This window comes from Solanum pennellii, chromosome 9 (assembly GCF_001406875.1).
Source record: "Solanum pennellii chromosome 9, SPENNV200".
In the NCBI taxonomy this organism is placed as follows: Eukaryota; Viridiplantae; Streptophyta; class Magnoliopsida; order Solanales; family Solanaceae; genus Solanum; species Solanum pennellii.
In genome coordinates, this window is record NC_028645.1 from 19480670 (window position 1) to 19497555 (window position 16886).

Sequence of the window (16886 nt, forward strand, 5' to 3'; positions counted from 1 at the left end):
TTGAAGTAGATGATAGGGTTTACTTGTAGGATGCACCCATAAATTGGTGTTATAAGATTCGGTAAAAAGGAGAAGCTTAGTACCCTATATATTGGTCCTTACAAAAACTCCAAGTGGATCAGTAACATAACTTATAAGTTGGAGCTAGCACAAGAGTTAGAAGGAGTTCATCTGGTATTTCACATTTACATGTTGAAAAAGTGTATGGGCGATCCTTCACTTATCATATCTACTGAATATATTGATATTGTGGATAACTTGTCTAATGAGGAGATTCCTATTCAGATTATGGGTCTCGGGTTTACAAAGTGATAACCAAGGAGGTAGCTTCAGTCAAGGTCATATAAAGGAATTAATATGTTGAGAAAGCTACTTGGGAGGCTGAGGAAGATATGAAGAAAGATATGCACATCTCTTTGATTCTGAAGAAACTAGAGGTCAAAGTACTAATTCTCTTGATAGTACTCTTTATTTAATATATATGGAATGTGTTAGATTTACTTGTTGAGTGTTTTAGCTGAATGTTAGATGTCACACCCTTAGTCCACTTAGAATAATCTCATTCGATGATAAATGTTCCCATGGGAGATATTGTAACACCTCACTATTTAAAAGATCTAAAAATAGAAAAAATCAAATTTGGAAATAGCAAATCTAAACACTTTAGCAAGATATGTTAATTATGAGTTTTAGGTTAACTTGAACGACCATAACCCTTAGTACATAGTGTGTTAGTTTGTCTACAAGGTATAAAATGAAAGTTCTTTGAATCCTCTATCAAAGTCTCCATAAACAGTGTAGCCAACATGGGTAGAGAAGGGTAATACTTTTTAGATGATTCATTACATACACTAGTGGATCTACTTAGTCGTTAGGTTCTATACCCCCGAAGGGTTATAAGATGACCCTGACAGTGTGAGACAAGACATTGTATCATCGCATAGCTCATAGTGATGGTTGTCGATTAGTGAAACTGCCACAAGGATATTTTGTATCCTTGTATTCATAGAGTTAGTTGTATTTATATATATAGATTGAGTTATTGTGTGTTTTTTCAATGCAGTGACTTGTTATCTACATGTTTTAAAGTTTTTTTATATACTACATCTTTATTATTGCTCACATTGAAATGAGTAAAGTTTAGCTGAGACGAGGTAAGTTTCTTTAGCTCCACTTTCATGCTTATGTCCTGTTGATATTTCCCCTCAAATGCTCGTACATTCTATGAACGGATGCCATTTGGTCAACATTGTTTTATGATTCAGCTACAGGTAATAAGGATTAGCATCCAGGGCTTCATTGATCCAGTTGACCATTTCAGAGTCATTTGGTGAGCCTCCTTGCTTTTCGGAGGATCCCTTTATCATTTCAGTTGTTAGGATGATTAGGGTCTTTTCCCTAAATCCCTCATAGTATTAGAGACTTCATGATAAATAGTTATTAGTTCATTTGTCATGATATTTTGGTTGTTTCAATTATAAGACTTGAGTTACCTTATCGACGATTGAATTTTTCTTTTATAACATTCTAGTTTATTTCATGGACTTATTTTTGTTGATAAATTCATCCTCTAACTAGTAAGCCAGCCAACGGTTCGCTTGGGGCTAACAATGGTTCTCGAGTGTTACTCATGCGTTGGGTGTAGGCTCGGGGCGTAACAATACTTGATGCATATAGTTGACTTATTTAATGCATTTGATTGATCTAATTTATTTGTCAGAATAGCTTATTTTATTGTGAATTGAACATGTTAATATTTGTGATTCAAATGCTTTGTAGTTGAGAATATATTAGTTAATAGTTGTCGTATGTTGAAATGTGTATTTTGATATATGATCGTTGAGCCTTGTGACCTGTTTATAATAGAACTATTAGGTTTTGCTAATTTTTGTGCAGGTTGTTGTTTTTTGAGGTTCAGTTGGGATGGAAGAGTATAAATTTGGCTAGGTTGCCTAGTTTCTTAGGATACTTTCTAGGTACCATAATTGTGATACTAACTCCTTGCTCCTACACTTTGGTAGGTTCTGAGTCCTGACCCGTGTGATCTTCTTCTTCTTCTCCTAACCTTTAGGCCTGTTGAAGGACTTGAGAGGTAGATTCTTATCTTGACGGACCCTCTTTTCCGTTTGTTATTCTTTATTTCATATTATATGAAAATACATTTGAGACTTTTATTTATCTTTCGAATTATGTACCTGCATTAGTGGTTTCACATGTGACAAACTGATTTCCGGGTATTGTTTAGAAATAATAAGTTTTCAGCATTTTTCTTGTGCTTATAATCTTTCCGCATTTCTTTCATTTTTGTTGGTTTGAGGTTGACTTTCTTTGTGGGATAGACAAGTTCAATTATATCCATATTTAGGTCGTTACAACTATGGAGGCTTTCATTTCTATATTGCAACCAGTTTGTATATTTTTCTTGCGAATATACCAATAGGGTAAGTATGTACAACTTTTGTATTTATGCATCCAGGAATATTTTAGAACTCTGTTTGTATATTTCACTTGCCAATGCACAAGAAGGGTAATTTATTACGATTTTTTATAAATCATGTATAATATCTCATGTAAACATATACAAAATTCTAAATTTTTATAATCAAAAACCAAATTATATAAATTCTGGATTCATACAATTAGGAGAATTGAAAGATCAGGCAAAACTATGACTGCAAATTAAAATTAGCTTACACAGTTGCTATAACATTTAATATTGTTTAAATGTTTGTTATTCTTCACGATTTTTCCTTTAAGAGTGGATAAGTCCTTCATAATTTAAGAACATATCGAATGGATGATTTGGATAATAAAGATGATTAGCAAAGACCACGAAATAAATCCTTATACATAAAATTTTTTCTTAAACATACATTCTAAACTTAATTCCCATTTTATATGTTAAACTTTTCGCTCCTTTCAATCTTATATAAATCCATTTTCATAAAAACCTACAAACTGTTATTTTGTTACTTATACCTTTAAAATGTATATAAAATACATTGGGAAGAAATTATTTCAAATATTTATTGGACATCTAATGTAAAATATTTGGATTTCTTAACGAATTAGGCTCAACTTAATATCCCCATTGCCTTCCGAAAAAAACTACAATCACTAAGAACCTGGAACCTGAATCACATATCAGGAAAATCTGCAATTTGCATTATGCATAATGAATTAATTTTTAATCAAACAATTCCAAATATTTGATGAAAATAAAAGGAGAAAATAAGTCAAATCATGCCATAACTTTTACAAAACTAAAATATAAGAAACAAATTGTTACCCTTAATTGAAAGATTTCTTTCTAAATTCATTTTTATCGCCAAAATTTCAGCTCAACTTCTTAAGGTACTTCAAGCCAATGTTTATTATTATATAGATGGGATATACAGGCTCAAACATAACCACTTATCCTTAAATACATATATAACAATGAGAATTTTCCACTTTGTTATTGTTAATCTCTACAAGTATTATTATGCTTTACTTATATTTTGTTTTTTCTTTATATTATTTGTTAGATTATGTTTTCATGTATCAATACAAAAATATTTCGAACTATTAACATAATTGAACAAAATTTTATTACCTACAATTTATGTTGTTCATTGATTGTTAGTGTATATGTGATTGAGAGATATAATATCCGCTTTTAAGTACATATTTACCTAGCAAATTTCACGAAATTNGTTCTTGTGAGGTTACTTGATTGAGTAAGGTTATGGGGCTTTTCTTTGTCATTGCATTAGTGGAATTAATGAGGGTTCATGAGTAATGGTCTTGCTTTGGTTATGACAGTATGAACTCTTATATATGTTTGTTGATGTTATAACTTGATGATAGAATTGCATTGATTATATGTTCAATTATGTTGATATGCATGTTAACTTGACTAGACATAGTATTGTTGGTCTTGTGATGTACATGGCATTGATTTAATGAATATGTATAATTGACTTGTATTGGTTCTTGAATGTGCATAAGGCTTTTCAAAGAAAATTGCATGCTTTAATGAAATGTCCCTTTTTAGCATAACTTTATGTTGTGTGTGCATATGGTCTCATACTTAGTACCAGTGATGCACTAAACAAATTTTCTCCCTTTTTCTTTAACATTTTAGGTTTCGGTCATTGAAGGCTTGTGACGACATTTGAAAGAAGACTTGGATTTTTATTCCTTATGTTGGGTAGGTCCTCACTACTTCGAGGACTATGCCACTTTCTTGCATTGGATGTTGATTTGTCTTAAAGACATATGTTCATTTCCTTTCATTTGTGTACTAATGATTATATAGCCTGGATGTGGCTTTTATGTATTGATGTATAGGCTATGCCCAATTGTTATACTCTTGTTTAGATGGTATATATATATATATATATATATATATATATCTTTGTGTGTGTGTGTGTGTGTGTAAGTGAGAGAGAGAGAGAGAAAAGAGAGATCTGCACGTGTAAAACACATATACTTAACTAATATTCTGCAACACCCGGATACAAAAAAGACCAAATGAAAAATTTTCCAGAAGTTGTAGGTGCCACTGATGGAGGCCACACAGATCCCGTAAGTGTGGTCCATGGTTGATCACCTCAGCATTTCCCAAGAATTTCCAAGACCACGACCTGACCAATGGACCGTTGGTCTGACCAAAATCCTTGGTTGAGGGCCCGTGGTTCAGCCCCCAGAAATTTGTAGGAACTCATGATCCACAGAGATTTAGCCTAGGGTCACTCATGATCCTAGGTCTCGTGTTTACATCAAGGGGGTATCCTCGGGGCATTACAATCTTGATATCATAACATTAGGTTTAAGAGTCCTTGGACGTCTGAAAGCCACACTAAGTAGAGTCTCTTTAATGGGTGTGATGTGCACCATATTTAATGTGATAGAGGTTGCGAAAAATATTAGGAAAACTTCACTTTCTATCCCTTCCCATTTCTTACTCATCGTTATGCGTTTCAGATCATGACTCCTCATAGAATTTACCCAAAGAATGCAAATGCACACAACGCTAACTGTAACACCTTTAAAACAGTAGGCTAAACTAGAACTAAAACGTGAGGGTTAACGTCGATGACCATGGAAAATGGGAAAGGGATAATGCAACGGGATAAGGCTGCCCATTTTGGCCAAGGCACTGCCCACCAAGACCACGATTCGTGGTTCCACTCGTGGAGGTGAAGGAAGTAGCCTCCTTAGGCTTCCCTAGAAGGGACCCCTCCAAACGAGCCACTTCATTACTTGGGAAGCCTTAGACGGCTTGTGGGAGTGGTCTTAGACTTACCTTAGTGGGATGGGCATTGATGATGGATTTTCTTAGCCACTTCTCAAGGTCTACGAGACGGACCATGACACATGAATCCCTTTGTGAAGTTTCCTTGGTCGTATGATCTAACGAACAATTTTCCTAGGACACTTCCTCAAGTCCACGAAGGGTACCACAGCTCGTGGTCATGACCACGACTCGTTGAGCCCTATGTGTCACCTGGGCAACTCACTTTAAGTAAGGGTTATTTCGAGGATTTCATGTTTAAATACAATTTAAGTGTAGTTGTTTTCGGTAAGTTCAGGGGAAATATATAAGTTATTTTTTAGTCAAATTCACCCACGTATAGTCATAACTCCGAAAAACCAAAATAATTTCTCAAAATACATCTTCTCTCCCAAAATATCTCTCTCAAGAATTCAAATAAGGAGAAGAGGAAATTTGAAGCTAGGGCTTGAAAAAATAAGCGATTTTACTCATTTCTTTTGGAGAATCATAAATAAGGTATGGTAGTCCTTCATCCATGGAGTCCCTCCAAACTCACTTTCAAAAGTTGTAATTTCCCAAAAATTTAGGATTTTACTCCAGCTGATGAGTTCCTTTTAAAAAATGATTCTAACTTTATATTATGATTGAATTGATGATTTATTAAATTTTAATGATGAAATCTTCCAAGAATCCATGAAATCCCATATTCACAATTCGTGACCTTGTGATGTGGGTGAATGGTAGAAAAATGTGTTTTATGAGATTATGCTTATAGTAATTATACTAATCGAATCATGTTATCATTCATATCTAGTGTAGTAATTGTAGGTATGTTGGTTGAATGTGATCTATGGTCATGAAGGGAAAATCATGATAATTATGCATGTTTATTAGGTTTATGTGTATACATCTAGAGCCCTTTGAGAGTAAAGTGAATATGATTATGATCTAATTGTTGTTTTGATTTGATAATTATCCTAATGTATACACATATGATTGAATATGATATGATGTGAAAGGTTTGAAACATTTAGTGATTCTAAAGTTGAAAGACTAGTTTCACCTATTGAATTGATAAGCTATAGTATGAATTATGTTATAATGAGTGTCAAGACACTCTCCCGTGAATATGCACTTGAGTCAAGACTTGACATGTAATCTTTGGAATTAGATCTAGGCACCGAGTGGATATGAATATAAGATGAAAATATCTACACTTTTCAAGTCCTGCTTTACAAATAGCTTCCTTCTACCTTAGTTACGTGCGGGTTCCCATGGTATGTATCTCATGAGATGGAAAACTTTTACATTAGTAGAGTCCAAATTTCTAGTATCAATCTCCCTATCCCATAACTATGTGCCCACACAAGTCTTTAGCTAATGGATCCAGCTAAGATAAGAGTATGGTTCTACCTTAGGCAAGTAGGACAACCCATTTTCGGTGTGAGGTAGACACAAGATTCCATGGTAAACTCACATGGTCTCGGTTGATTAAGGATAATGTCCCTTTATGATAGTTTAAATAATAATATGACATATGAACTATAGTTACTCAAGAAGCTTTACTTAATATGGGTGGGATTATGGATCTTACTTATGCATTGCACAAATGTGCTTTGATGGTATTTATTGTATGTTCCTTTTATGATATGATGATATATGAGTTGTTTGTTCTTAGGCTTATGACTTATTCCTTTTCATTATGTTCAAAAGGATGCTTTAAGTTAGTATATGACATGCATTCTACTAAAATGTCATTTTTAGATGTATTAAAGAATTTTATGCTTTAGTATCATACCTAGTTCATGTTTTTACTAACCTTTATTTTATCAATCTTTCTTTAGGCGGTTGTCAATTGGTTCAAGCTTTGATTTGATTATCATCCTCTCTTGTGGTTAGTCCTCATGATTCAAGGACTTGATATTTACTTCAGTTTCATTTCTAATATTTCATTTTGGATATATGTTGTATCGGATTTGTCTCTTTTTATTTGAACTACTATAATAGATGGCTAATAGAGTCGAGTCTAGACTTCCGTTTTTCTTTATAAAGATTTTGGACATAAATGCAATTTTGCACTTATTGTTGTACTACTTTATGTTATGATATGCAAAGTTGCTTATATGGTGCCTTTCGAGGTCTGATGTGTGTTGTTACGTCTAAGGGGTATCCTTGGGTCATGACACTAATGAAGTTCCTGCAGTTATAAACCATGAGGTTTCGAACACAGAGTTTCAGGATTCAGTTGTTTGCTTAGTGTATGACTAGTAAGAACAATCAGTAGGTTCCACTTCCCACTGATAGTAATGGTGGATCACTAGTAGCTAGGGTCTGAGATTTTGTTAGGATGAATCTGCCTGAGTTTCTAGGGTCGCAAGTGAGGATCATAGAACTTCATTGATGACCTTAAGAAATTCTTCGGAGTGATGAAAATATATGGTAAAGATAGGGTAGAGTGGCTCACATGTGATTCATGTAGTTGAAGGAAAACAAGAGCGAGAATGCGACTTTAGTGACTTGGGAGTGTTTTACTAGAGCTTTTTTGGACAGGTTCTTCTCGAGAGAGCTAAGAGACGCTAAGGCTCAGGAGTTCATGAATTTGAGGTAGGGTACCATGTGAATCCAAGAATACAGACTTAAGATCACCGAGCTCTCCATGTATTCTCCTCATATGGTTGTCGATCCCAAGGTACAAATGATTAAGTTTCTATTTGGGGTATCCGATGAAGACCGAGTGCAGGAATGCTATGTTTCTACAGGATGTGAATATCTAGGCTTATGAATCATGACCAACACATTGAGGGGGATAAGCTTAGGGAAATTTATAAGGACAACAAGAAAGCTAGAATTGGGAACTATGAATACTCTAAGAAGAAATCGGGTGGTAGAAATTGCTCACAGTTTAAGCAGAGATCTACTGCTACAGCACTTTCATCAGCTAGATCTCCATTCCCTAGGTTTTGGCGGGATAAGGAAAGTTGGGCATAACACTCTAAAGGGTCGTTTTTTATACAAAGACTAACAACGTAGGGATTAGTAATGTAGAGAATAGTAATGCAAGGATTAGTAGTTCAAGGATTAGTAAAGCATAGTTTATTTTTCTCAATTGTTTGGTTCATTTATTATAACCTCATCTTGTGTTTGTATTATAACCCCATAAAAATCTTATTTCCAATTATGCCCTTGAATTATTATGCAATTTTGTCAAGGTATGTAATTGCCGGACAATATTATTTTGTATAACCTTCTAACTATCTATGGGATGAACAATTTAGGTGTCTTGTTTGTACATTTTCACTTGAATTATTTGAGGATAAATAATCTTCACCGTAATAAATTGATCACTTCAAAATGTTATTTTTCAATTTAATAAAGATAAACCAGCTACATATACACATAAAATTGCAAGTTGTAATTTTAATATGCATTTAAATTTTTTAAATTGTTTGAAAGACTAATAATTAGAAAACTAAGCAAATATATCTATACACACACACTCAGTTTAGATCACAAATTTCGTATACAAATATACAACTCACATTTCAAATTTGTATTGATTTTTAGTGGATTTATTAGTAACAAACAACTCTCTCTAAATAATTTGTAAGCTACTTTATTTAAATAAATTATCTAATACAACTATAAATCATAAAAACAAGAAAATAACAAAACAATTAAAATGATTTGAGGGATATTATTATTTTTATATAGGCTTATCCAATGGTATTATATCCTTTGTATTACTAACACCTCCAAATGGAAGATGTTAGTAATACATCCTATAATACCATGTAGGATGTATACTAATTCATGGATTCATTATACATAGGCCCAAATTTCTATCAAGAATGGTACTAAATAATACCTCACATGATCCATGAAATATTCTTTTAATGCATCCTACCAAACGACCCCTAATTCTCAAGGGAGTAAATCAATTAATAGGACCTACCCTACTTGTTCAAAGTGTAGTAAGAATTACCCGGACGAGTGTCTTGTCGGCAAGGAAGGATTCTTTGGTGTGGTTAGTCTTGTCATATGTTGATAAATTACCCTTTTTCTAGGGAAAGACAAGGACATAAAAATAATAGGGCTTAGTCTACAACTCCAGAAGCCCTAGTAGGTCACCGAACTCTATAGGGTGCTTCATTTGATACAGGTGGCGGTCATCACCATAATAAGTTATCCGCTCTCTAGGCTCACCAAGAGTAGGAAGATTCTCCTGATGTAGTGACTGGTATGTTACCAGTCTTTCATTTACATGTTTATGCATTTTTAGATTTAGGGCTAGTCTTTCTTTTGTAACTCCCTATACAGTAGTAAAATTCAATGTTAGTCGAAAAACTCTATCGGAACCCTTCTCAGTTTGTACTCCAGTTTTAGACCTAGTTATAGCTTGAGGGATATGAAGGAGTTTTCCTGACAGAGTCTCTTACAAAATCACCTTAGAAGACCTTGTAGAGTTAGAAATGATAGATTTTGATATCATTCTAAGCATGAATTGGTTACATTAATGTCATCCCTTAGCCGATTGTAGAACTAGGACTATTTTGTTTTTGTTTCCAAATGATCCAGTCTTACAATGGAAGGGTAGCAACTCAGTGCCAATGAGTCGATTCATCTCTTACCTTAAGATAAGAAAAATGATTTCCAAAGGGTATAACTATCATATTGTTCAGGTTAACGATGAAAATTCCAAAATCCAATTCTTTAGTCACTCCTCAGAATATATGAGTTTCTATAGGTATTTCTAGAAGATCTTCCTTGAGTTCCACCCGTAAGGGAAATCGACTTCGGGATAGATCTCCTTCCATATACCCAACCTATTTTGGTTCCTCCTTGAGGAATTGCTCTATCTGAGCATAAGGAATTGAAAGAATAGTTGAACAAACTTCTATATAAATGCTTCATCATACCTAGTATCTCTCCATCGGGTGCTCTAATGTTGTTCAGGAAAAAGAAAGATGGGCTTCTCAGAATGTGCATTGACTATCATCTGTAGATCAAAGTCCCAATCAAGAATATGTAGCATATACCCAAGGTTGACAATTTGTTCGACCAACTTCAGGGTGCTAGTTATTTTTCAAAGATAAACCTCAGATCCAGTTATAATTAGCTTAGACTCAGAGATAGTAACATCCCAAAAACAACCTTCACGACTCAGTACGGTCATTATGAATTTTTAGTTATGTCATTTCGACTAACTAATGCTCCTTTAGCTTTCATGGATTTAATTAACAGGGTGTTCAAAAACAATTTGGACTTGTTTGTTACCATCTTTATTGATGATATTCTCATTTAGTCTAGGAATGAGGAGGAGCATAAGGCTCATTTGAGAGTTGTTCCACAAATTCTCAAAGATCGCCAGTTATTCACTATGTTTAGCAAAGGTGAGTTTTTGGTTACAATCATTTTCTTTCATTGGTCATGTGGTATCTAGCTAAGGGATCCGAGTGGATTCTGAGAAAGTAGAGGAAGTAAGAAAATGGCCAAAACCTATATCTCCAATAAATTTCAGAAGTTTCTTGGGTTTGTCCAGTTACTACCGCAAATTGGTTGAAGGATTTTCATTGCTAGCTTCCCCGTTGACTAAGTTGACTTAGAAAAAAGGTTAAGTTTTAGTGGTTATATAAGTGTGAAAACAACTTCTTAGAGATGAAAACTGTGTTATCTAGACCCCGTTCTTGACTCGACGAGATTGATTAAACCGATATACGATATATTATGATATATCTATGGTTAGACTAGGTTGTGCGTTGATTAAGCGAAGTAAGTGATGATTACACGACTTAGACTTATTTAGGGATTTATTTTATAGATTTAGTGTCTCAAATGCATATTTTGTGCCAATAACTGATGTATATCCTTGACTTTAAGGTATTTGGATTGAGGAACAAAGCATGGACACTAATGAGCAAAATAGAACAAGGTACCTAAATGATCGAATAAAAGAAGGCTCGATGATCACCTAACCCATTGGGACGACTCACTGAATGGACATGATCTCGCCTAAAGTTTCAGTGTGCCAAGACATGACGAAGAAAATCAAGCCCGTGATAGATAGGAGCAATTTGCGAGTCGCTGAATATTTCAGAGATACATTGCTAGATTGCCCAAAGTTATAGAACATAAAGATGTTGAAGGACAAAGAAAAAAGTCCATGTAATTGACCAAAGGGAAAATTGTTGAGTGGATTGGCAATCCCAACTTATTGCATAGAACGGTCCATCGCATGAGAGAAAATGATATCGCTAAATAAGTTTTGAGGACCCGTTATAGTCATTATGAATTTTTTTGGTTATGTATTTAGTTTTGACTAATAAGCCTGCAACTTTCATGGACCTTATGAGTAGAATATTCAATCCTTATTTAGATATTTTGTTATCGTATTCATTGATGTTAATATAATCTATTCAAGGAATCAGGAAGATCATGCTAACAATATTATAATAGTTCTCCAAACTGTAAAGGATAGAGAGTTATATTGTAGGTTCTCTATGTGTGAGTTTTGGCTCAAGTCTGTGGCATTCTTAGGCCACATATGGTGATGGAATTAGAGTTGATACTCAAAAAATAGAGGAAGTGCAAAATTGACGTAGACCCAAATTTCAAACTAATATTAGAAGTTTCTTGAGTTTTTCTAGATATTATAGAAGGTTGTCGTGGGGTTATCATCTATTTGATCTCTTTTGAATAAGAATACTTAGAAAACACTGAAATTTCAATGGTTTGAGGCTTGTGATAAAAACATTTAGGAATTGAAATCTAGGTTTACTACTTCCCCAATATTGAACTCAGTAGAAGATACATAAGGTTTTCTGGTATATTGTAATGCTTCCAGAGTTGGACTGTGTTGTGTATGGATGCATAATGGAAAGGTTATAACATATGCTTCCTAAAAGCATAAGGTTCACAAAAAGAACTACCCAAGCCATGATATAGAGTTGGCTACCATAGTGTTTGCTATAAAGATCTGGTGTCATTATCTTTATGGTGTTCAGGTGGATCTGTTCACCGATCACAAGAGTCTTTGCTATGTGTAATCAGCTTAATCTCAGTAGAGGAGGTGGTTCGAGTAACTCAAGGATTATGATATGAGATTCTTTATTATCACCTAGATATGGATAATGTTGTGTCTGATGCCTTGAGCAGGCTGTCTATGGGCAGTACTGCCTTTCTTGAGGAAGACAAGAGAGAGTTAGCAAAGGATGTGCACAAACTTTCACGACTCGGAGTTCGATTGGTGGATACCAATTAAGGGGGAATGGTAGTGATTAATGGGGATGAATCATCATTAGTGTTTGAAGTGAAAGGGAAACAAGACCAAGATCATATTTTTCTTGAATTAAAGGCAAACGTTCATAAGAAAAAAGTGATCGATTTTGAACAAAGGGGTTTACTAAGATAGATTGTGTGTATCAATGGCGAATTAACCCCAGGAGAGGATCATGGAGGAAGCTCATATCTCCATATATTCTATTTATTTGGGTTCACAAAGATGTATCGTGATTGAGAGAGGTTTATTAGTGGAGTACTATGAAGAAGGACATTGCAGAGTTTGTTGCTAAGTGGCCAAATTGCCAAGAAGTTAAGCTAGAGCAGCAGAGGCATGGTGGTATGGATCAAAATATAGAACTTCAAAATTTGAAGTGGGAGATGATCAATATGGATTTTATTATAGGTTCAACACGACCTTTCAGACAACATGATTCAATTTGGGTGATTATAGAGTGAATGACTAAATAAAGTCATTTCTTACCAGTAAAGACTACCTATTCAACATAAGATTTTGATAAATGATATATTCAATAGGTAGTCAAACTTTATGGAGTTTTCTATGTCCATTATCTCATATAGAGGTGCACAATTTACTGCACTATTCTGGAATTATTTCCATAAAAATTTGGGTGCGAAAGTGAATTTGATTACTGCTTTTCATCCTCAAACTAATGGTAAAGTATTGAACACTATTCATACATTAGAAAATATGTGGAGGGCTTGTGTTATTGATTTCAAGGGTAATTGGGATGATCACTTTCCTTTCGTAGAGTTTCTTACAACAATAGTTATCATTCTAGCATCTGGATGACTCCTGATGAGGCTCTTTATCGAAGAAGATGCAGATCTCTTATTGGATGATTTGAGGTTGGTGAATTTGGGTTGATAGAAGAAAACTTAGTTCATCAATCTATGGAGAAAAATAAGATTATTCAAGAGAGATTGAATACAACACAGAGTCATTAGATATCCTATACATATGTTCAAATAAGAGACTAAGAGTTTGTAGTAGATGATACGGTTTACTGGAAGGTTGCATCTATGAATGTTGTTATGATATTCGGTAAAAAGGAGAAGATTAGTCCCGGATATACTCGTCCTTACAATAAATCCAAGGGGGTAGTAAAATGAATTATGAGTTGGAGCTATCACAGGAGTTAGAGGCATTTCATCCGATATTTCACATTTCCATGTTGAAAAAGTGTATGAGTGATCTTTCACTTATCATACGTACTGAAGATTAATGATACTATAGATAGCTTGTATAATGAGGAAATTCCTATTCAGATTATAGGTCTAAGGTTTACAAATTGATAACCAAGGAGGTAGCTTTAGTCAAGGTCATTTGAAGGAATTAATATGTTGAGGAAGCTACTTGGGAGGCTGATGAAGATATGAAGAAGAGATACCCACATTTCTTTGATTCTAAGAAATTAGAGGTCAAAGTACTAAATCTCTTCATAGAACTCTTTATTTGATATATTGAATGTGTTAGATTTACGTGTTGGGTGTTTTGGCTGAATGTTAGATGTTACACCCTTAGTCCACTTACAATAATCTCATTTGAGGATAAATTTTCCCATGAGAGATATTGTAACACCTCACTATTTGAAAGAGCTAAAAATAAAAAGAATCACAATTTGAAATAGAAAATCTAAACACATGGTAATATATGCTAATTATGAATTTGAGGTTCATTTGAACGACCATAACCCTTAGTACATAATGTGTTAGTTTGGATACAAGGTATAAAATGAAAGTTCTTTGAATCCTCTATCAAAGTCTCTAAAAAAGTGTAGCAACATGGGTATCGAAGGGTAATACTATTTTAGATGATTCGTTACATACACTAGTAGATCTACTTAGTAGTTAGGTTATATACCCTCGGAGAGTTATAGGACGACCCTAACAGTGTGAGGCAAGACGTTGTATCATCGCATATCTCATAGTGATGGTTCTCGATTAGAGAAACTCCCACAAGGATATTTTGTATTCTTATATACATAGAGTTAGTTGTATTTTCATATATAGATTGATTTATTGTGTGTGTTTTCAATACACTGAGTTTTTAACTACATGTTTTAAAGTTTTTCTTTATATTGCATCTTTATTACTTCTTCATATTGAAATGAGTAAAGTTTAGTTGAGACAAGGCAAATTTATTTAGCTCCACATTCAAGCTTATGTCTTGTTTTTATTTCCCCTCAAATGCTCGTACATTCTATGTACGGATGCCATTTCTACATTGTTTCATGATTCAACTACAGGTAATAAGGATTAGCATCCAGCGCTTCATTGATCCAGCTGACCATTTCAGAGTCATTTGGTGAGCCTCCTTACTTTTTGGAGGATCCGTTTATCATTTCAGTTGTTAGGATGATTAGGGTCTTTTCCCGAATTCCCTCTTAGTATTAGAGACTTCATAGATAAATAGTTATTAGTTCATTAGTCATGATATTTTGGTTTTTTCGATTATAAAACTTCCCCTTATTGAACAAGTGAATTTTTCTTTTATAACATTCTAGTTTATTTCATGAACCTATTTTTGTTAATAAATTCTTCCGCTAAATAGCTTGTTAGGCCAAGGGTTCTCTTAGGGTCAACAATGGTTCTCGAGTGTTAGTCCTCTTATGGTTGTAGGCTTGGGGCGTGACAATACTTGATGCATATATTTGACTGATATGATGCATGTGATTGGGCTAATTTATGTGTTAGAATAGCTTATTTTATTCTTAATTGAATATGTTAGTCTTTATGATTTAAGTGCTTTGTAGTTGAGAATATCTTAGGATAGTTGTCGTATGTTGAAATGTGTCTTCTGATCTATTATCTTTGAACCTTGTGACCTATTTATAATAGAACTATTAGATTTTGCTGATTTTTGTGCTGGTTGTTGTTTTTTGAGGTTCAGTTGGGATGGAAGAGTATTCAATTTCACCAGGTTGACTAGTTTCTTAGGATACTTTCTAGGTACCATAGTTGTGAGACTAACTCCTTGCGCTAACTTAAGAACTTAATGAATGGATGATTTGGATAATAAATATGATTAACAAAGACCACGAGATAAATCCTTATAAATCAAAATTTTGCTTAGACATACATTCTAAACGTATTTCCCATTTTATATCTTAAACTTTTCGTGCCATTCAATCTTATATAAATCAATTTTCGTAAAAACTTAAAACATTTTATTTTGTTACTAATACCTTTAAAATGTATATTAAATATTGGAAAGAAATAATTTCAAATATTTATTGGACATCGAATGTAAAATATTTGTATGTCTTAACGAATTAGTCTCAACTTAATATCCCCATTGCCTTCCAAATAAAACTACAATCACTAAGAACCTGGACCCTTAATCACACATCAGGAAAATCTGCAATTTGTATATATAGATAATGAATTAATTTTTAATTAAAAAATTCAAAAAATTTGATGAAAATAAAAGGAGAAAAGAAGTCAAATCATCCCATAACTTTTACAAAACTCAAATATAAGACACAAATTGTTACCCTTAATTGACTGATTTCCTTCTAAATTCATTTTTATCAACAAATTTTCAGCTCAACTTCTTAAGGTACTTAAAGCCAATGTTTATTATTGTATAAATCAGATATACATGCTCAAACATAACCATTGATCATTAAATACACATATAATAGTGTGAGGTTTCTCTTTGTTATTGTTAACCTCTACAAGTATTATTATGCTTTCCTTATATTTTGTTTTTTTCTTTATCTTATCAGTTAGATGATATTTTCATGTATCAATACAAACATAAGTCGAACTTTTAACATCACTGAACAAAATTTTATTACCTACAATTATGTTGTTCATTAATTGTTAGTGTATATGTCATTGAGAGATATAATATCCCTTTTAAAGTACATATTTACCTAGCAAATAACAATATTTTATTACCTACAATTATGTTGTTCATTAATTGTTAGTGTATATGTGATTGAAAGATATAATACCACTTTTAAAGTACATATTTACCTAGAAAATTTCACGCAATTTGTTTATAAAGAAAATCATACTAATAGTATAATTTACATTCAATAATGTATATGATAATATATGTATATATATATATATATATATATATATAGCGAGATTGAGAGAGAGTGAGAGAAAGATATGCACGTTTAAAACACATAAATGACTTATTTTGCAGAAGTTGTAGGTTCCACTGATGGAGGCCACCTACGGCCTGTAAGTGTGGTCCATGGTTGATCACCTCAACATTTCCCAAGAATGTCAAAGACCATGGTCTGACCAACGGATCGTCGGTGAAACCACAGTCCTTGGTTGAGGGTCCGTGGTTCATCCCCCATAAATTTGT